Source organism: Mycteria americana, chromosome 4 (genome assembly GCF_035582795.1).
Source record: "Mycteria americana isolate JAX WOST 10 ecotype Jacksonville Zoo and Gardens chromosome 4, USCA_MyAme_1.0, whole genome shotgun sequence".
Lineage (NCBI taxonomy): Eukaryota > Metazoa > Chordata > Aves > Ciconiiformes > Ciconiidae > Mycteria > Mycteria americana.
The window spans coordinates 21,465,774-21,488,984 of record NC_134368.1 but is presented as its reverse complement, the minus strand read 5'-3'; the positions used below and the strand labels follow the sequence as shown (position 1 = coordinate 21,488,984).

The window sequence follows — 23,211 nt, the reverse complement described above, 5'->3', positions numbered from 1 at the left end:
AAACAAGATTCACCTGCATTTAGCAGCCACTCTAAGGGAGTATAATTAATCATTCATTTAATCACAATACTTTATGTAGCTGATGGTGAAAATGTTTTGTCCCTGCCCACGTCAATGAGCCACACATCCTCCTCCTTTAGCTGGGAAGGAAATGTCACAGACAAAATCACTCGCGTCTTACTGTAACAGAGGAGGGTATTGTTTTCCGGCACTCCACAAAGAAAAGAGTATCTCCCCTTCCACATAAGCAGGAAAACTTATTCTACAATCCCATTAGCAAAAACTATGCTTTTACACATTCTTTATCTGTGGCGTAAGATCCAGAGCAGCTCCCAAGGTACACAAAGAAAGATCTCAGAACAGATGGAAGAAAATCACTCTTGCTTGTTTCAACAAGGGTTTCCATTTGCTTGGAGCAAATTCTCATGTTTTCACCCATGCCAGAACAACCTCCAAGCCCCACCCATGCCAGAACACCTCCGTCTTGTTAAACGAGTTTAATTTATACATGTTCAGCATTCAAAGAACTCTAAAAAAATAACTGCTCAGCGCAAGGGCTTCTTCAGTGAACTGCAATCGTGAAAATGCGCTGGAAATTCAGATGTGAAGTTGCATTGACAACATATTCCCACCATGGAGAGAGACAGAATATGCTGGACACCACCAGCCCTCGAGATGCCATCAGTACTTTCACAGCTCTTCTGTTACACTCAGTATGGAAATGAGGGATTCAGCCTGCGCGATTACTGTACGGAAATTGAGCTGATGCATTCACTGGAGAAACTGGAGCTTGAAAACTTCAACAGACAAACAGCCTCTATGTCTCCTAAATAAACTCTCCCCCTTCAAGAATTCAGCAGGGCATTTTTTCATAATAAGCATCTCTCATGTTCCTGAGGTGCTCAGGATCCCACAGGTACGTCATGTATTATTATTGTTTTTGCTTTATGTGATTAAATACCCTAGAATGAGCGTTGACCACCTCTGTGGAGGAAGTTTTTTTATAGGTATGTATATAAAATTATTCATATGAGTCCTAGTCAGCCTCTGATTTGGGAAGGTAGACTTGAATACCGGAGGTCCTTACAGTATTTGTCTTGTGCATTCGGGTTTGCAGAGGTATTACTAGAACAGCCCATTCTGTGTGATTGGTGTCAAGGACTGGTGAAAGCAGAACCATCTAGATCCTTGAAGCGCTACCAAAGCTGTCAGCTTTCTCCAGATCCCGACTCTTGTTAAGAGGAACAGCTGAGAAGATAGTTTACAGCCACCCGATACTCTTAGAGTCCCGGCCACAGCCACTTACTGTTAATTAATCACTGTGCTACGAGGATAATCTACATTCTACAGTTTTCCCTTCAAAGAATTCTTCCTTGGCCCCAGTGCAGACATTAGCATCTTGAGAAAATACGCAGAAGAAAATCTGGGTGCTGCAGAGGAGCAGAGCAGCGGGGTGACAAAGCTAACTGCATCATTCCCTGGCAGCTCGTATTAGCTGCGTCTTTGGAAAGGCTGACGTCAAGCGCGGTACAAAAGACCAACATCATTTGACGCAAGATATAAATGACAATGAAAACCCTAATAGTGGTTTACTTTTGAACACCGAAGACATAACTACACTGCAAAGGAACATGTTAGAGAACGGGCAGAGGACGAGCCGGTGACGACGCGCGCCGCAACGAGGAGCTACGTTCAGCTGGACGCACCGGTCCAGGTCCAAAGGCAGGATAGCCACAATTGCTGGATGAGGTGCCCAGAGCGATGAGCTCTGCCCGACCCCGTGCCAGCCCGGGTGTCTCAGCACCGGTGTCTCAGCGCCACGCGTCCGGTTCCCGCCTTAGCTGGCAGAACGCCAGCCAGGATGCCTGCACCCAGGGCGTAGTCGTGGAGCTCACATCCGGATAAGCACTGGCGCTTTGGATATCCACCTCTTCGGAGCTGCGCTGAAATGGGAGCTAATTTCCTCCTGAAAGCGGCAGGTCAAAATATGCTATGCATATTGCAAAGGTCTGAAAACTAATGCCTGGGCAAGCTGTAATCCAGTCCGTTTCGGTGAACCTCGTGGCAAATCCTCTCACACCACCGCGTGTGCTCCTTTCGGTGTAAGTATAGTCTTTCTCGCCTTCGGAAAATGCTAACTACGTGTGACATCCTTTCTAACTCCAAAAGAAACTGAAACCTCCTGCTCCTAAGAGGGAGATAGATGGAAATGATGGCATTCAAATTCTGAAATAAAACGTGAGAGAAAGTCGAAGCCAAAAGCCAAAGTGGGCTCCGGTGGTTTTTATAGCCATATTCGCTCCCTCATTGCAGCATTTAAAAGAGTTAAAGTCTCTGGGGAATTATTTGAGCAACACTAGGTGTCATGCAGTTGCCCTACATTGCGTTCCTCAGTGACTCATTGGACTGTAACAGCATTGCCTCGGTTGCAGGGCTAGACGCTCGGTGCTTTTCAGTTTTAAACCAGAAACAGTTGTAAATCTATTTATTTTGCTGGACTTAACATGTAGAATATGAACTACCACTTGCACGTGCCTGGACGGTATTGTTTGTACCTCTCCACCCGTGACAGCTCACTGAAAGGCCACGTTGTGCCTGAAATAAGAACTATGGAGCAGTAAGCCTTAAAGAAATCTAACCTCCAGGGGAACAGACCCAGTCAAACCAAGATGAAATAAAAGTACTGGAGAAAATAGCAATATTTTCAAAACCAACTGGTAATAACTGCAACAACCACCAACGTGACCATACATGTGCCTACAGGTTGCTTAAGCAGCTCCAAATCAAGTTTTGGGTTCAGCCAGGCTCTCCCCTCTCTCACTTGCTCTCCTTCTCTCTCAGCTTTTCTACAAATACACATCACTTTCTTGTCATTCATGACTGTGCTATGGTTTTTATGTTAAAAAGGGATTTATCAGCTAATCTGATATCCAACTATATGACTTAGTAAATATGAATATTTACCACACATACTTCATAGGAGTAAATACCAAGCTACATAGCAATCCTTCTTATACACAATTTGAAGAAATATTGGGGGTTTCCCCCCTCAAAATTTATCATTTCCGACATAGAAGCACATTATGTAGAGACAGGAAAGGAAAGATCCTCAGCCAGCACAAATTCATTCAGCAGCTTTACATCAGCTGATAATTTTGCCCCAGAACCTGTTCCATGGCAGCCACAAAGCCCCAGGTGCAACAGAACAGGCAACGACTTAAATAAACACCAGCAATGATTCAGCCTTGCTAGGAGCAAGTCTTGCCTTTGCTCTGGTACCAGCCGCTTCCTTGGGGCTTTTTATCTGAATAAGTTAGCAGGCTTAGCCAGGATGTAAACTTTCAACTAAGGTAGTAGTAAAGGAAAAAATAGATATGTGAAAGCTAAAAAAAATGAGCATTGTGCTCACTGTTTATTCCTATGGATCCCTGAGACTTACTGCTCACAAGCTTGGATCTAACACATAGCAAAACTAAAAAACCACATAAAACAAACTAGTAAAGAGAACTCATTTCTAAGTAAATGCAGAGAGGAAACAAATCCCAAACATCAATTTTTGCGTTCACAACCACACAAAGCACCGGACACTGCCACTGAGGAGCCAGAGCCAGGAAACATCAGTGAACTACTTGAAATGCCTACTAGGTATTTCAATAAAACAATTACTTTTTTAGAATAAAACAAACAAACAAAAATCCCACCAACAAGAAAACACAACAGATCTACCCCATCCCAAACACAAAACACATAGTAAAGAATCGAGAGAGGAAAAAGTAATGACATTAAAAACACTTACTGATCTAAAGGAAGGGCTGCTAATAAAAGTTACTGAGAAACCAGTTGATTTCTGCCTACTGCCACAATAGTTGAGCTAACTACATTAGACTAATATATTCCTTTTACCTCCATGTATCAAACCAAATTAGCATAAGAAAATGTTTCCATCAAGAATAGCCTGACACGGCCGTAGTGCAGCACAGAGACTGCGCACGCTATCTATGCTAACACACGAACTGACAGTATTTCCTTCCAATGTTTCATTAATCATATCCTAGACATTTTCCAGTATCCAATACCACTGATTACTATGACTTAAAATCTCACTTCTTTTCAATCCAAATACCAGTTAAAACAATACTTCCTTACGCTATAAGCAGTTATTTCTGGGGATTTTTTTGACAGCAGCTAATAAAATGCTTTTTTTCTTCATCATATTCCATAAAAATAGATCTAGTTATTTGCAGATGAAAAGCAGCACAGTTTGGTTTAGAACTATGATTTTTTATCACTCCCTTAAAATATAAAAGCAGTGGAAAGAACACAAGGTGAAAATGCTAACAAGTGCATGACAGTTCACATGCCACTCCCGTTCCCCACGTTAGCTCTCTGTTGTCACTCCCTGAGCTGCAAAAACAGAGCTTTGGATTTATAAGCTAAACAAGTTCAAAAAAGAAGAAAAGAAAACTTATTCTTAGTTGTTCTTACTTACCACTTCTTTATTCCCAGACAACAGAGCGAACGGATCAACTGGGCAGCCACTGAAACCTGCAATATATATAGACAGGTGTTGAGCAAAGTTTGCTTTCATCACTGCGCACTAACATTCCTATTTTACAGTCCAGAGGCACTGCCTACCTGCAACTTAATGATCACAATCAACCTTTTTTTAGCAGGAGTGGGCAGCAACCAAGCCTGATAAAACTACAGGCTATTTCACACTTATCACATTCTAAAAAATGTCCCATCAACATTTAAGTACGAGTTACTAATGTGTTCATGTGAATGCTGGGGAATGGTTTGTTCCAGCCTGAAAAATTGCTGTCTGCCTGATCATGCAGTAATCTTTTTTCCAATAATAATTTTCCAAAAATATTTTGCAATCTCAAAAGTCTGTCAAAAGGGTGTGAAGAAGATGTAGTACTGCTATTTGTCTGTTCAGGTGCCTATTAATCTGCCTGAGAACAGAAGTGAAGGAGAATCGGAAAAAAAGCGGTGTAAGTAGGAAAGAGGTAAGAACTTCTTTGAGAACAGAGGATGGAGTTTCATTCTCATCAGTGCTCAATGTTTACAATTAAGGCGAGCTCATTAGCATTTTGGCTGTGGCTCTCCTTCTAAATGAGATTTAAAGATGTAAGGACACCTTTGATAACTGCATTCAGAACGCTAGCGAGGAAGAAGACTACGCGATAGATAGGTTATTCAATAAATACAGTACGGCATTACGGATTAGACAAAGCAGTCACTAGCATTGCTGTCTGTTCTATTGATAAGCTTAATGGGGAGCTGGGGGGTGGGACTGCGTTAGGCACTTCGTTAGGGTTAGGGACTGCGTTAGCACATTATTACCTTCGAATTTTTTGTTTCAACAGGCAACTTATACTGAGAAAATAAGCTGTAAACCAGCAGCCTAATCAGCAGATCTGCTTTGTCTGCGTGTACGTGGTCATATCTCCCGGCAGCTTAGTGACTTAGTAACCTAGAAAAATAAAACTCTTGCGTTTTGCACCTTTCAGTCCCACAGAGACGCCCAGCCTTTGGAGCTGTGAGTCAGAACTTACTTTTCCCCTGCGTTGGCATCAGAAATGTTTAATAAGCGGTGATCGTAAAAGCCTCCGCAGCCCCGTACGCAGCATCACGCCATGGCGGCGGAACCGCTGAGCACCTCCCCGGCCGCAGCGGCTCTGCTGGCGTACACCCCGCCGCCCCCATTACCCTGGGCACGGCTGATGCCGGAGCCCGGGGATGAAAGCACCAGCCCTGCCTCGCCTTCCCAGCTGCAGCGTGCACAGGGATGGCTATGGAAAGGAAACCGATTTTTCTTCTGCGACAAAGCGGAGAACAGTCCAAAGTGGGAAGAAGTGATGGAAAATGGACCCAAGGTCCATCTTGGTGGCTCACAGCCTCAGTTTTCTTAACAGAAGCATACTTAACATTGCATCTAAAAATAGTAGTTTTTCATTGATGCCTTACATGTAGTAAATCAGATGAAGCTTTTAACTGGGAATCCTTCTTGTTTCTCTGAGCTGTGGCTTATTCTCTTCTGAGTCACTGTTTGTGAAACCCAGCTCTGGCAGTGAGAAGGTACGAGATGGGCACGTTCCAGGTACCCAGTTAGGGCTCCGCCAGCGCGTGGTGACGTCTTCCACAGCATTTTTATTCCAATGCTGCTCATTCCATTTGCTAAGCACAATCCTATGCGCTGACCATGTTAATGTTTTAGGAAGGCAACAATCCTACATCAGACCCATCATATTCCCCAAAACACCTTTAGGAAAAAAAAACCAGCCGCTCACACAAAGGCAGGCGATCTACAGTCTGTCTTTGGAAGTCCAGGGTGGACCTCTGCAGAGTCAGTCTGGAAGAGTCTCCATAAGGAGCTAGCCACAAGGGATGACGGTGGGTGTTATTTGTCCCAGAAGCCTTTCCCTCATTCAGGATCAGAGGAGAAGAGGCTGAAATTCTTCCTGGGACACCAGGGCAGTCAGAGCAGTAGTCCAGAGCGCTTTTCATGCATCCAGCACAGATTCAAAAGATGCTGCTGCTAAGGAAGAATAACCCAATGCTCTTTTTTCCCCCTTTAGGGTTTACTTTGAAGCAACTTACCTAATTTCAAAAAATATTCTTGGATAGGGAATATTTAATAAAACAAAGCAAGCAAGAAAATTTGAAGGGTCCTGATTTCCTGTCACAAAGGTGCTGGATTACTCTGCAGCTACTTGGAATAGTACCTGCAATAGTTAGCATTTAGCAGGCGGTGCAACCACAGAAAATGTCTCAAACACAGAATGAGAAAAAATTCCTGGCATGTGCAAATTCTGTGAGAGGTGAACTCTGTCCAGTCACTGTTATATGTTGCAAGAAGTTATAACACAGGCAAGAAACATGTCTACATAACAGAGATCTGTGCCACAAGCTCCCTTACAGGTCCCCCATACAAAAGGGGTACTTGCTGTGCAAGTGTCAACCCCGTTCATCTTTAAGACCCAGGCCCTAGTACAGTAAGCCAAGTGCACCTAAGTCACAATTAAAATAAAAATAATTAAAGGGAAGTAAAAGAAGTGGTCATCCATCCTGCAAAGGTATCAGAGCAGCCCGAGATACATATTCACTAACAAAAATATTCACATGATGAGGTTTGCTCATTTAGTAGACACAGCTTCAAAAGACAGCATGTGTGAGCAAGACTCTCAGCTAACATCAGGAGAGAAACTCTCTCTTACAGCTTAATTTAATTTTCAGTGTTCCACAAATCCAAAGAATGCACAGCTAAACACTTACTGTGCATTCGAGAAGCTGGGACTCTAGAAAACAGTTCCATGGCTCTTTTCTGAAGAGAATTGGTATTGTTTCCATCATTTGGAAACAACATCTTCTATTTTAACTTGTTCAGAAACCTTGAATAAATCTAGTTGTCCACATTTGGGAACTGCATTAGTGTAACCTAGCCTTCCCTCTTCTGGATATGTAAAACACAAAGCCCTGATCATTAAAGAGAGAGACCAGTGCTGATTGCGATATGAATTACAGCCAGAACAGTTATTTGGTTAAGGACTTACGCCTACTCAGCTGAAGAACACCTTCCTTCTTTGTGCAATTACCTGGGAGAATTTAAGCCCTGGCTTCCTCTGTTGTCTGAAATGTATTCTGCATGTAAACATTTTAACAATACGCTTTATTAATGAAAACACCCAGTCAGGTATGTTTTGTGAATATTAAATCCCACATTGATATACACCTGGGTATTTACTAGGAATTGATATTTGTAGCAGACTCTGACCCTGGCATTATATAGGATGCTTTGATTTTGGAACAGAATGTAAATGCTACAACTTTGTAGCTGATTAATTAATTTATTTTCCAGTAAGAAGTGTAAATTTGTCTTTGAAGCTTCAATGCCTACCAGGAAATTGTCTGCTTTTAGCTGTCCTGTACTCTTCTGCTTTAGGTGGGTATGGCTGCAATGCATCCTCAGACCAATTTTTTGCCCAATATTTCTACTATAGTTGGAAATAGTAAAGAAGAACTCCTAGGACTACTTTGCCAGCAATAAGAAAACACCTGATTTAATGTATAAAGAACCTGGGTCCTATCATAAGGTTCTGTATTGCAATGCCATGCATTTCGTCTCACACAAATGATATGCAAAAAAATTAATGGAGTTATGGTAGTTAACATACTTCCAGAGCTGAGTAATGAATAAAGTCATAAAGAGGCAACATTCAACAGAGGCAATGCCAGGAACAGGAGGGGGAAATAAAATGTGAAGTGAAGGAGTCACAAAGAGAAAAACTACAGGAAGGGCTTTCACAGCTAAAAAGGAAAAGAAATATTTCAATACAGGAAAGAGTTTTTATGAAGGAATAATATGGCCAACAATTTTAGGCAGATAGCTGTGTTTGAAAGGAAAAAGGGACTCTGCTTTGGTCTTATCAAATCAGCTTATTCGCATTACAACCATGCCTCAAATGTTTTTGTCAGTACAAATGCATCCTTGGGCTACAAGTTAGTGGGGCTGTTTTGTTCACATCCTCTGTGATAGCTATGTTTTCCATTAAAGTCACATATCACAATTGTTTTTATTCTTCCTAGAGTATCTTATTTTAACTTGCTATTTAGTCGATGTTTTGCTACTAACATATATCAGTACCCATTCTCAACATTTACCAAAACCTAAGGGACTGCGCATCCAGAGCCTGCAGTACAGGCACAGGGGGACCGTGGGTTCGGAGTGGTGGGAGCTCTGCCCAGCCCTGCAGCGAGGTGGCAAGCGCTTCTACCCTCTCCCAGAGGAGGCACGACGACAGGCAAAACGGCACAGGCTAAAACATGGCACATGTGAAAAAAATGCACCAGTACTCGCCTGAATTTGATTTCCGCCAGAACGCTAAAAATACAAATTTTTAGCATTTAGTATCACCTGCTTTGAAAACGAAAGCCCAGATACATTTTCAAACCGTTTTTTATCATAGCTGCTCTAAACTTTATTGTTGGTCTTGAACGTTTAACGAAAAGGTTTAAGACGTGTCCATTAGAAAACCCCAACCCCAAAACAAAGGCCTGCTGATGCTTTAGGGTAAGAAATATTTAATCGCAAAAGAAACCCAATATTATTCCCCTCTTGCTAACCTTTCCTTACTCTTTTTATAGTCTCTCCCCTGGCCTCGCCCCCACCCCACACCCCCTCTCCTCCCTGCTCCTCTTCACTCTCTCAGCCAATCTTATATTCCGCATCCGCCCGTTGCCTCTCCCTGTGGACACATACTCATGAATGCAAACAGCATCTTCCCAACAAACAAGTAACGGGGAAGAAGAAGAAGAAGAGAAGTGGTGAAGGGAAACGTGAGAGCCCTTAAATAAATAATATTTACACTCTTATGTAAACCTTCATTTACAGATCTCAAAGTGCTTCGGGAAAGTAGGTGTCGTTGACTCCTTTATTATTCACAGAGAGTTCAAAGATTTTTTTTTTAAGAAATCTATTGTTTTCTTCCTCCACAATTTGTTAACCCTTGGCTGACACTGGGCATGGTGTTGCCGGTAGCAGGATGAGCAAGTATAATTACCAGCCAGCCAGCTGAGGGTGTTTATACTGAAGAGAAGACTCATCTCACATTTCCAGCCTGTCCCCTTCTTCTGCACCTGCGCTGCACAGCCCGCTGGCCTCCACGCGCTGCCTGCAGAGCCGCTGCTGAGGTGCGACAGCCGAGGGACACCCCCGTGAGCGTACAACGCTTCTTCCTCTTCTACCGAAATGACTTCTGCCTAAAAGGCGCGTTTGAGAACGACTTAAAATGAGGACTTCTGCCAAAATAAATACTCCCCCACAAACACACTACTTTTTCAAAGGGTATATATGCACTAATTCGGTATAGAATTGTACATTCCAAATATAGCCTTAAACACCTCACACTCTAGTTTAAAAATTGCAAATTATTTCACCGATGACACCGTTTGTTACTTATTGTTGCAAAATGCTTGGCAGTACCTGCTTCCTAAGTCTTCATCTCTGAAACAGCTTTTGGGCAACTCTAGGTGAGGTACCTTAAAGGCGATCTGTTGCCATAAGGTGAGAGAATAAATCTCTTTTCTTCGAACTTACTTTCCATACAACTAATTATCCAACATGCTGATTCTGTACAGATCTTTAAACTAGATCTGCAAAATTAACAGCAAAATTAAACCATCTGGTATGCAATAAATCACAAATACAGTAACTGTCCTTAAAATATAGTTCATGAGTGATTACGTATGATTATCATCTAGTATTTCTGCCAGAATAATCAGTAAAGGCTCTCAGGTCAAGTCATTCAAAGAGCGGGGTGCGGAGACGGCCCTCTCCGGAGTGAGCACTACTGTCATTTTCTTACTGCATTAGGCAAATTAGTTTTGCTGCACAGTTGTGAGATCTTGCAGTTAGAAGACCTCTCTGCACCACACATCAGCAGAATTTTCTCCTTCTGTCACAGCAACTTCTCCCCACGACGCCTGTGCCACATGAACTGTTTTGATCCAATCCTCCCGTCACCTGTAAAAACTGTGGATGTGAATAAGAAGACAGTCTCCATTTGTTAACGGCATAGCTTCTTGTACCCTATTGAAAATGAAAATCTACCGCAGACACATACTTACAATTCCTATTGACTTAGAACTTACAGGTGCGTACGTAATACATCATATGGACCAAGGCACGCAGGCAGTAGCTGCTTTTTAATTGTTTACAGTTCATCCTTTTACACAAATATTTTTGGCTTTATAAGAGGTAATTAAGGGAGTAATGAGACCAATATTTGCTTTTCCAAAGCAAGACTGTCATAGCCACAACATAAACCTAAAGAGGGATCCAAGACAGAAAGCATTTCCTCGCAGCCCTCAGCCTTAGCCGATGTGCAGGGTTTTCTCTGCCAGTTTCCATTACAAAACAGAAACTGATGCGAGTGTTTTTAGTGCAGTTGTGTCTCTTCACAAGGAAAATATGTAACAGCCTTTCATGTGGGGACACACAGGGCAGAACTCAAAGGTACTGAATAAACTTCTGAACCTCTGGGCTCAGTGCTGGCAGAAAGATGCTTCGAGCAGTGAGGCAGGGAAAATTAACCAAGGGATTTAAAAATCAAATCACAGCAAAATATTCTCTGTGCATACATAAGCTGAATTCACGGGACAGGAATTTGAACATTTCTTGGAAATATAGAGGGAAACTTCAAGCATACCTGACTGCATCCTTAGCTTTTTTTCCTAAAGCAAACAGATCCAAACTTTGGCTGATCGCTCAAGTCCAAAGAGGTAATACTATAGCAGAGACCGTCTTGCTGTAAAAGGTGGATGTTGTTAACTATTGAAATGATTATGAACAATTCCTCTGCATAGGAAATTATAATTTTGCCTCTCTAAAACAGATCAGCTGATAAACCTCTGGATATATATATTTTGTCTGCTTTCTAAAGCCTCTTCAAACTTAAGCCTAAATATTATGCTTATTGATGAACATAAGTTTCCTGGCATAATATGACCTAATTAAGCTCTTGCTGTTGAGTCTTGCTAAGTATCTCTATCACTCTGTAGGAGCATAGGCGTAATAATCAGTTAATGCACTTTCATTAAAATTGTTGCGGTATCAATAAAATGGCAGTATCACAAACATAAGACTTCCATTACTTTAAAATTAAGTGTTTCTTTGTTTAAGGAACAAGCATAAATTAGTGCAGCGAGAAGACAAGAATTGCTTCTTAATTGTACTAGAAGGACTTTTTTTTTAAACCTGAAGGTAACAAGTGTCATTTTGCATATATTAAGATTTAAAGGGGTGTCTCTGTTACAGCTGACGTGTAACTCAAGACTCACAGAGTTGTAAAACTGTGACTTTATGCTAATTTCAATAAATTATGTATAGCCCATTTACAAATACGTTACGTGCTGTCCTTGATCCTCACCCCATGCTTGGACTGGTCTGCTATTTATTTATCGTCTTGGTCTCCACAAGCCTCATAAACTGTTACCGGTTACAGGAAATAAGATTTGACTTATCAGCCTTCTCCCCCTTAGTCACGGCAAGGTTTTCATATGCCATATAGCACAGTAGCACTTTGTTTAATTATTATGTGAGTTTGAAAAAAGTCTGTAGAGCGTCTTTATTTGAAAAATATTATTGAATAAAACAAAAATATAGAGCTTGTGATATTCAGAGATGTTCAAAACAGACATTTCAGCATAATTATTATTTATGACTTTTCCACAGACTGAAGCCGTTGATCAGATTTAATTGACCTGTGCTTGCAGTTATTCTTTTCATTGAAACTTAGCGTCAGGAATAATGACCAAGACTTCCTTCAGCCCAGGTGCATTAAGGACAACAGGGCACACTGCGCCCGGGAGGAAAGCCCGTCCGAGGCGCCCGCTGGGAACCGCAGCCTGCAGGGACAAACGGTGCTGGGGATGTGGGGAGGGAGGAGGTGCCTGGCTGTGCTCACCGGCCCAGGCTGCGGCCCCGCACGTGCCCCTGCTCCTGCGAGGATGCTTGATGCACCCTCCGACGGCTACGCCAAGGCCTGGGGGCAGTCGAGCACCCGGGTCTAGATGTGGTGCCTCGGGAAACACGTGGTTATTTCTCATTCCTACATTCCTACATGTAGGAATATGTAGTGTGAGGAAGTACAAGCCCTGGAAAATGGGAACACAGCAAACTGTCAACCTTTCCAGTGGAGGTTACGGTGTGATTGCACACACCAAACAACTGCACAAGACTTGATTCAACTCCCTCCCCTTTTACTCATAGAAGTCCACATAAGTGCTGTTACCAGTTGCAGTTTGTCTTTCGTGTCTGCGATACGTCATGCAGTTACCTGCAAAGATGAAGCACTCTGACACAGCAGGATATTACGAAGATGAAGACAGCAAACCATCACAGCAAAGGGTAGTGTGAGGAAGGAGAAATAGCTCCTACAACCCATTTATTTGTAATCAAGCACGTTATTGTGCTTCTTTTACTGACTTACTGGTATTTCCTCTGGGAAGTCACCGCTTCTTGTTGTATTAGTCCCACCATTTTCTGAAAGGTGTAGTATTTGCTATGTGGGCAGATTCGGCTACTGGTTTTGCACTTTGAAGATTGAAGCAGACCATAAATGTTATTAATGCAAAGGCAGCACGATCTCTTTCAGGAGGCATATAGAACAGTTTCCAGCACCTTTGGTGCATTCTGTAAACAAAATGCATAAGGCTACTCATGTCTGATAATAGTATAATAATAACATCTGATGTTTGTATAACGCATTTCACATTAAAGAGGATTAATCTGTTACAGCATGTTGAAGATGTAAGATTAAGAGAGATACAAATGGTTAAGAGCAATTCCTGGTGAAGGACAAGTTAATGTTACCTGGGATAGATAGCATACCATACATGAAATACCAACATGCCTCTATTTTGCAATCCTTATTTTAACCTTTCCAGATTCCAGGTGGTCCTGAGCTTAAAATTGTTCTCTGAAGGAGAGGTCAGGGACATGCCTATTTTGAACAACCATTGCTGAGAACTTTCTCTACTTGAAAGTGCTTTCTTAAAAGAAGAGATTTAGGGCAGTTTTATCTGTGCCAGTAAGCACAGGAATGTTGGGGTGGCCAATTTGAGAAAGCTGAAAAACTTTCTGCTAAGTTGTTCAAGATGTGCCACCTCTCAGTCAGGCGACAGCATCAGGTCCCCTCTACCCCTGGAGCAGTTCCCTCTGGCTCCCTGTGACCCCTCGGTCACCCGGTCAGGCTGCCCACAGGCAGCTCGCGCTGCCGCCGTTTGAAAGAACATTTGGGCTTACACAAGCTGTAAGGAAACGCTGGAAACCTTCCTGCCCTAGCCACAGCCCTTGCTAGGTTGCTCTGCTTTGAGCTGGACCCTCCAGGCCGCCATCAGCGCAGAGCATCCCCCCACCAAACACCTCCCTCCTCTGCTCCGGGGGATGCAGGAGCGACCCCGCACACTGGGGCGGCTCACCCCACGCAGCTGTCCCGGCGTAACATGCCGGCACCCACAAAAGTGGACCATCCTCTGGGAATGAACTGGGGGTTCACATCTCGGTGATGAGGAAGAGCTGGCAGGGCTGAGGAATGGCACAGCGGTGCCGCTAAGCCCCATAAACCGCACGACTGACAGCTTGGTCGTGGTTTGCGAGGACAGGCATGCACGGAGGGAGGGAAGGGGGATGAGGGCTGAGGCGTTCTCCACGCAGTCGCACTTGTTAACGTGTGAGCTGGTCCTCGCTCTCGGCCACCAGCAAACCCAGCTGGGCTGTAATTTGTTGCCACGCAGAAACATTCGCCAGCTCTAACACATGGGGAGACGTGCAGATCTCATCCTCCCCCAAGAGTGTACAATTGGCCAGAAGGAAAGAAAGTTCACAGACCCGGAGATTCATGGCTGATGCTTTGTCTAGTCCACGGATCCTGGTGATACAGTAGAACTGTTCACAGATAAGAAAATGCATAGTTTTTTGCGGGCTTTGGATTGCAGGGATTGCAAGAAATGTTTGCAAGATACAGCTCCACCTTTTCTTTATTTTTTCTGTTCTGAATCAGGACAATCTGGATGCTAAGGCCATTTCTGCCACAGTATTCACTCTGGCAGGTGGAACAAGCCTCACTAAAGGAATTTTAGCCTTGGCTTGAGATTCAAGAAGTTAAAATGTGGCATTAGAGCTACAGTGGAGTTGCTAGTGTTGGAAGATGACTCCTCCAGTGCTACAGAAGAATAGGGAGCCAGAATTGGCTAGATAAGCTACTCTCCCTAGACTTACTTTTCCAGCTAATGCAAACAACAGTTGACTGCTAATACTTTTGCCATCCACCCATTTCGTATTTTATATATATTTAGACTGATTTCTAGTATTGCAGTCCTCATGGTTTTTTGGTAGGATACTCCAAACCTTGTCAATACTGATTGACTGATATACGTCTGTCAGATAGCTCTTCACCAATGTCACACTTCTCACAATAATACTACTTCTCCAGATTTAGATATTACTTCCTTTCTGAGAATATACTCACAGTTTCACAGGAACACAGATAAGGAATTCAGCAAGCCTAGAAAATAAATGTTTTTATTCAAAAATGTTGTGGGTTAGCACAACCTACCTGCCCTGGACTTTCTGTCCAGTAGACAGAAAGGGAGTAGATCCTCCCTTGCGCTAAGTGTATAAGCAAAGACAAATTATCTGCTACTTAAAGACAAAACACACACCTATCGTTTCCACAGCCAGAAAAGGGCTGTACAGGGGATTTATTCTGTTTTACACTTGTGAGCCTTTTCAGGCTCTAGGCTTTTGAACGTGATATCACTTTTTAAAATTCTCTTTTTTTAGGTAGATCTTGGAGGTGAGAACTGCCTTATAGAGCATGTCATCACCTCAGCTGCTCTTACATCAAATAATAACATATAAGAGCACACTATCTAGGATTGCACGTGCAGCATGGGAACCCGCTGGAAACCCTTATTCACCAAATGCAGTGGCATACAAAGCAGTGTGTCAAAAATATTGAGAAACAAAATGGGGGACGCTTTCAGTCATTACTGTAAATACTTTCCTACCTGACAGCAGAGAAATTTTATTTAGTGTGTCATGCAGAGCAGCTGGCATAGCCTTCATCTGGTGCAGCCTTCATCTGGTGCCAAGTCACACATCTCGTGCCTCTGAAAGGTATCTGCTGAGTTCAGGACTACTGCTCACAGCCAGAGACACAAGCAGACAGAACCAGCTCAGGATGGCTGCTAAACTTGCAGTGGCAGGTCTCCTCTGCCCACCCTGAGATGAAAAGGCCAGGACAGAGGAAGCCTCTGAGGAGGAGGAAACCACTCCATAGCCCTTGAGTACAAACCCAGGAGCTGGAAAAGCTCACAGGAAAGTCCTCACACCTTTCCCGGGAACTTGGTCAGGCTTGCTGGCACAACTTGAGCCTTGCCCAATACAGAAATCACTGGGCAGGAGAGCCAGCATGGCACATCTCAGGGACCGTGGAGAAGGAGGAAGCCACTCTACCACCCTCCACCTTTAAGCCCTTTCAATTAACTTTGGTTTTCTTACATTTGATTCAAAACAGCTTGTATAATTTATTACTTATATTTTGTAGAAGGCCAGCACAGTAAACACAGGCTTGTATTCAACAATAGTGTACCTAAAGGTAATAAGGAACTTGGAACTGAAATTAGATATGTCAAGCCACTCATTGCAGCTTGATGGAACAACATAATACTCCAGTGTCTCACTGGCCATATAGTCAGTGTTTTGTCATTTGAGCGCTTTAAGAGAAATGGGAGCAGATCACTCAAGCTGCCTTTCTGAAGCATTGCCTGAAACCCCGAGGAGTCAGGAAAGGAGGTTAGAGATGGAGGTAGGTGTTTGGGAACTTCAGCTTCTTAGGGAATGCTGATTTGTCAAAACTCTTTGTGATTCATACATTTTATAACAATAAAACTTCTGAAGGAAAGGTTTCTTGGACTGGGAATTGGACTGTTGTTCAAAAAAGAGGAAAGGTTTGTAGGATATGAGCCCAGAAAGTTTAGTCCATGAGTAACTCCCAGTAAGGCTTGACTGTACATCCTCTTCTAACCACAACTACTCCACGCAAACAGCTGTGGACAGGGTCATTTGAATAGCAATTGCTGGGGTCAAGACCTACTTGAACTCATTTTCACTTGAAAAGATTAGGAGTTGATAACCTGAGCAACTCAGCAGCAGAGCTGGCTTTGGAGCGAGGCAGCCATCTGGCAGGGGCCTGAAGATACAGCTCATTTAGCTAATGCAGTTGCCCTTCATACAATGAGAAGTGACCAATATTGTCAACAGCAACCAGCATATCAAATTCTGTATGTTTAACACCAAGTACCAATTGCCTGGTGAGTAAGACTACAAAGGAAACATGGTAAGATTAGAAATGTATATCTTATATTCACCTAGTGGTCAGAAAATAGAGAAAACAATAGCCTTTTTATTGTTGCCCATATTGGATGTGTATCACTTTTGGATGCAAAAAGAATTGAGGGCCCATGTGTGGAAGAAATTTTACATCCTAATAATAGCTAGTCACATCAAAGCTCAGGAAATAATAAAAAAAAAAATCATTTATAGGCAAATAAAACATAAAGGTCATAATAAATGAAAGTTTAAAAGTTAGAAGTTCAAAGAAGGGAAGGAGGAGAGAAAAAAGCTAATGGGTATAGACAATAATTACAGTACCATGTGAAGAATTCAGTTAAATACAAAGCTTAACATGCTTTTTAAAAAACCAAAACAAACAGGTGTACAAAACAGAGTTTCCAATTTTGATAATTTCCTTAACCATGTCTCTTCTAGTGACTCACAGGAGTAATTTGAGGACAACACTTTTAAGAGATGCTCCCATAGAAACACCTCCCTCATGCTGTTGCTTGCCATATATTCCAGATACATAAGCAAACTATAAGATAATTCCACTTTTCTTTAAGCATTAATTCACATTAAAATTCCCTTTTCTCAACACTACTGCTTTTACATTCATATGATTCAGATGTTTAAAACAGATTAGATTGAACAGTGACTATTTATAAGAATAACAAGCAATTGCCAAGAAGAGGCAAAAAGTACTTATGGATGTGATGAGTATCATTAAAGAACTCAGAGATCTGTAGAGTTTAATGGCATTATTAAAAGCTGGCATTTCCAGTGATACAGACCAACAAGAAAGTACATGACCTTTCTAGTACTGATCTTAACTTCCTCTGTTTAGAAAAATGCAGCTTCTCTGTAAATCCCTTATTCCCACTGGAGAAGAAGAAAAAGAAGATCTTTCTAAATCTGGTATTCATCCAAAAGCTAGGCAATGAGACAAAGTAAAATCAGTTCTTGAAAATTTGAAAAATGTTGAGCTGAAAAGAGAAAGAGGGCAAGCTTTTAGCCAGTCCTTTCGATAATGGAAACTGCCCTCTAGTAGCTTCCACTCCATAGAACAGAAATAAAGGACGTTCGTGTTTTTACATGGAAAGACATGTTGAATATTTACTTTAAAACCAGGATTTTAATTGTAAGATATAGCTACTGATCTGTAACTACTTTCAATAATTTCAGCTTGCATTCCTTATTTCAAGAGGACCTAACTACAGAGCTGATACGTTTCATTCTCGTAGTTCTCTTGAGCTGGTTCCTTGTTCTCATCCTTTCCCTCATCCTCCCAAGTGTAAAGACCATCTGACCACTGGAGCAACAGAAACACTGAGGTTCCTTTCTAGTCACTGGAAAAACATGGATACCTCCAAAAACTGTTTAATTTGCCTACATTAAAAACTTTACCTAAAATAGATTGATCTGTCTTCTGTTAACTGTAGGCAGCCTGGACTACTACTGGTCTCTTCAGAGGCTAAGCTCAGTGAAATGAATACTAGCATAATAGTCACTGTTTTGTCATAGTCTAAAAAAAAAAAAAAAAAAAAAAAATCCTTACAAACTCCTGACATCTGTATTTCATTTACCTCCACATGAGGACTCTCCCTTTCAACCTATGGATAAGAAAGCTATAAAAGCACTAAGCAATATAGGAAGCTTCTGGAAGCAGTCCATCTGCATCAGCCTGGCATCAGCCTGGGCCAGTCTACCTTCAGGTACTTGTATTATGCCAGTTCTTTATATAGCTTTACACTGAATGTGCTCAGGCAAAAAGAATGATGGGGTTTTTTTATCATGTAGGGTTTGTTCTGACAACATATACCTTCACTGCAGAAAGTCTTGGGGGTAATTTGGAAGATGCAGCAGGCTGAAAGGCACAGCAAGAATATTTGACATCCAGAAAGAAAAGAGAAGCAATTGGGAATTGCAGAAGAGCACAGGGCTGGATGCTTGTGTTAAAATGACTGTTAGACAAATGATGTAAAAAACCTGAGAACCGATAACCAAGAGAGGCACCGAAGTAGCTAGCTTTAGCCTCACAAGGTTACTCTTGATAGTTTCCAGTCAATCATAACCAATGCAGAGAGACCTGCTCTTCCAGAAGGCGTTGTGTAGCAGCTCACCCCAGTACCACTGCTTTTTTCTCTACTAACTGACGAGACAGCCTACAAACATCTGCTCATGTGAATTCTTTCCCTAAACTCATTTTCTGAACTAAATCAGCATACTGTGAACCCTGCTGACTGATGGGTTACATGAGGGGAATAAGCTTGGTATCTTGAGCTCCCAGAAGGCAGTGATAAGCAACTTTCCTGTCCACTGGACTAGATTGAAGGACTTGATGACTTTAGACATAGCAGCGGTGAGTATCCTCCTTGGGAGGACAGGGCTTCCTGAGAGAAGAGGACTAAACAGACCAAGCCCACCCTTAAGGCAGTGGGGTAAGGCCAGAACAGAGGAGAAGCAAAGCACTAAGAATATTAAGGGTCCCTCAAGAAGGAGAAGAAAATGGAGGGGAAAACCCCCACCATGTTTCCAGTTATGATGCCGGCTGGACAGCAGTCTGAGCTTGCTGTCTACCAATGACCTTTGCAGAGACCTGAGATATATTTACGTGCCCCATGGAGTCAGTATTTAGGTTTGTTGACCTATTGCCAAACGAGCTCCAGAACTAAAATAGTGTAACTGCATCGCCTAAGTAGTGCTGCAGAGAGGACACTGTACTTAGTCTGGAGATAGTGCCATCCTACAGCAGCAATACTCTTCAGGTGCCCTTGCTGGTGCCCAGCCACATTCGTGCACTGTACCACGCTCCCCTGTCTTGGAGAGTTCAGCTAGGATGATGCACAGGGCTTTGCAAACATCAGCAGATATCACAGGGGTGAAGAAAGATTGGGTGTTGACTTTTGACTTACACAGTTCAGGAAAGAAATGTCATGGGATATTTAAACATAGCACTCAGGAACTCTAATTTATGTCCAGCTCACAAGAAGGAAACAAATAACAGTGCCCCAAACCTAATGGCATGCAAAGCATGAGAAAGGAAAGATTCCCCATTGCTCAACTGTTGATTGTACATGCTACAGAAAACCTCAGCTTTGCCTCTGGTGACAAACAGCATGCAAAGTATGAGGAGATTACAAGCCAGCGCTCTACGATTGCAAGCCATAAAAAAGAAAGAAAGGATAAATTAGATGTTTCCTATTGATGAAGAGATGCCATTCTCAGAAAAATGGCTAACTCCATAAAACACGTGGTGCAGCAGAAGTAGTTAAGAAGCTCTTCTTTCCCTTTTAAGTAGTTGGGGGATTACATCTCTGTGTAGTTAAGATCCCAAACCAAGCCAAACCTAAGCAACATTGCTTGACTTTAAGCAAATGAGAGGAAGACTGGGTTTAAAATAGAGACACCCTAAAATATGGGTCTTGTCTAACTCCACTGTTTTCATCTTTCCGCAGTAGTGGAATTTTTAGGTTAAAAAAAAAAAGCATAACAGCCTCCTGTTCAATATACAGAGTAGTCCAGCTTCACCATTCCCATCAGCTCAAGCTTGTAGTTTGGATTTTCTGGAGTGTGTTTCTAGTATTTCTAAAAGAACCCGAAAGAGGTTGCATCAGCTTTGTGTTCTATGGAGCTATGCCTATTGCTCTGGATCTATGTGTATGTTGCAAACTTTTTATACTTATTTTAACTACTGTTAAAATTTAACATGTATTCTAAAGCAGTTTCAGTTATTCCAGAAGTAACATTAAGACTTTAAATAGATGCTTTTACCAACTTTGTACACCATAGTGCTGATTATGAAATACTAATATATGTAAGCCTAGATATGAGAATTTGTTGCTCCACCTGTAAGCCTATAAAAATGTATAGTCATGCAATATATGACACCCAACCCCAAATGTGTGTCTTTAGCCTATTTATTCACATTCAAAAATCTGATTATTGATTTCCATTAGACTTGTGCTACATTCACAACTATGCTGAATTTATACTATATCCAATTGCCAAAATCAGACCATACCACTCTTTCCATTGACATCAGTGGGACGGGGTGTTAATACCTTCTGGATGAGCAAGTGTTGGCTAATGTTTGATGGAAACTTCAGAGAATTCAATTAAAGCATAAGACTCATTTGCATTCACAAAAGTGGGAAAGAAATAGGCAAGTGTTATATATCTGTGGTTTTCTGTGTTAATAATAATTAATGCCATACCCCTTTTTTTTCCATCCAATTTTATTCACTAAAAGCTTCATTCTGCTCAGACTTTCCAAATGGACTCCCTGACTTCCACAGAACTAGTCTTATATCTAAAGCAAGTAGGACTGTAAGACAAACTGCTTCATGAGATTACAGTGAAAGTGCCAAAGAGCATATCTTGTTGAACAGCAGTGCGTGTCTCAGGCTCCTTGCTTGCTTACATCGGTCTCCATGAACTGCTGAAACAGAGCACAGATACCTCTGAGGGAGCAGAATTCAGAGGGCTGGGGTGGTGCCGCCACACCAGTGCTAAGCCGTGTCTGAACTACCAGCTGGTACGTGATAGGGTGCAGCATTTCTCTAATGCACCTACCTTGATTTTGGATCCAAGCACGCAGTTCTGTGCAAAGGCACTGTTTATCAATAGATGAGCTTGGGTTGGCACTACTTCAAGTCTTTCTTGTGCCATTTTCCAGTGGCTGGCACTGACCTGTCCTCTGTGAATTAGAAGCCCAAATTCCACAGACATCTGATGAAACTGGTTTTGACATTAACAAGGGCTTCCTTTTACTGTGACAAACACTCCTCTTCTGGCCAAAACAGTTGAGTTACAGGCACACATGAGGAACCACAGCATCCCACGTTTCAGGGTACTTCTTCAACGTCTCTTATTCTCATAGCTATTCGTATGGTTGATCACCAACAGTCTTCATGTCTCTGAGTATAATTAAAAATATATAATAAAACAGGATAATAACAATAATATACATCTAGCGTAATAAAAATAGTTCAATTTTTAAAAAAGAATGAAAATAGAAACTAGCCTTGTAAGAGGAGAGGCATGGATGGGACTGCAGGCTGGGAGGTACAGCTCCCCACACCTCTGTTGCATGGGCAGCAGGACTCCAGAGTCACACCTTGCAGCTGTGCAGCTTCCAGAGCAACACAGAGGATGCTCATAATTAGCTGATGAGAGGCTTAGCCTTTGAGGCATTGGTGGTGTTAAATACTAAAATCTAGGCTCCATGCATTTGCTTGCACTTCAGCACAGAAATCCTGCAGAACTATCCCTTTCCTTTTCTGTGGCCCTATAGCCCTGCTATTCACTTGTTAAGCTTTTCACCAAACACAGATAATAAATTTTCTCCATCATTTATAACACTCATGTTCAGAGGGGTCTGCTAAGAGCTACTTGTTTTGCTTTTGTATTTTATCCTCTGTCCTAATAGCCTCATAGCCAACAAAGCAGATGGAGCTGAAATACAGATGCAAATAAATAAGTAGAAAAGTGGTGTTAATGGATTCCCCCATTTCACAGAATTGGAGAAGAACATGAAAAAGGTCTGCCAGAATACATTTTTTTACACCAGTTCTACTTTTCTTGTATTTTGCAGTATCTGAATGACCAAATGCCTCCAGCTGGAGCGGCAATGAACCGCAGATAAGGATAGACAAAGAAGCTGAGAAGCCTAGATTTTTTCTGGCCTCCGAAAATGTCAAATTCTGTGGGCTAAGCCTCTCAAACATTTAACATGGCTTCATTCCTGCAAAGTATCACAGAAGAGTTTTATGATCCTATAAAAAAAACCAAATTGTTTTGTTTGAAAAGCTCGTTAGCCTTTCAGATAAAGTTAGCTTAGCTGCAAACCTATCTATCAAAGTTTCATCTGATTATAAATAAAAAATCTAAAGAAAAAGGCCAAACAAACACCAGCCAAACCTGAAGACTTACATACTCGGGGTTCTGGGATTCTCTCTTCGTTTTCTTTGGCTTTGTAGTCATGATTATTTGTTACTATTTTTAGCACCAACAACATGCTTCTCCGAATGTTAACGAAACAAGTAGAGCCGCATTCCTACAATGAAAGGAAAGTCAAACGGGCAATAACCCCAGCCTAGTTCTAGGAAGACTATGCACTATGGAAAGAGTAAGTCCAAGTAAATGAGTAACATCCCCTGTGAAGTTTGCAAGTGCTATGCCTTGACCAGACATGTGCAGGCACAAGCTGGCATATAACAGGACCCAACTATCTTGATTCCTGGGCCAGCGATCAAAGGGCGTGTTTCTCCGTCAGCAACGCAGGCTCACCGCCCACTGACTTCTCAGGG

The 23,211-nt window shown here is 42.1% G+C and overlaps 1 protein-coding gene across 1 annotated transcript in view; it reads right to left on the bottom strand.

The window, feature by feature from the left end:
• The window catches only part of SLC34A2 (solute carrier family 34 member 2), a 62,035-nt gene that overhangs the window by 16,706 nt on the left and 22,118 nt on the right, over positions 1-23,211 (bottom strand). The window contains exons 3-6 of the mRNA XM_075499871.1: positions 22,835-22,958; positions 21,927-22,034; positions 21,476-21,819; positions 4,490-4,545 (exon numbers count right to left, since the gene is read on the bottom strand). The gene's annotated coding sequence lies outside the window, so the exon portion shown is untranslated. The remainder of the gene's footprint in view (positions 1-4,489; positions 4,546-21,475; positions 21,820-21,926; positions 22,035-22,834; positions 22,959-23,211) is intronic.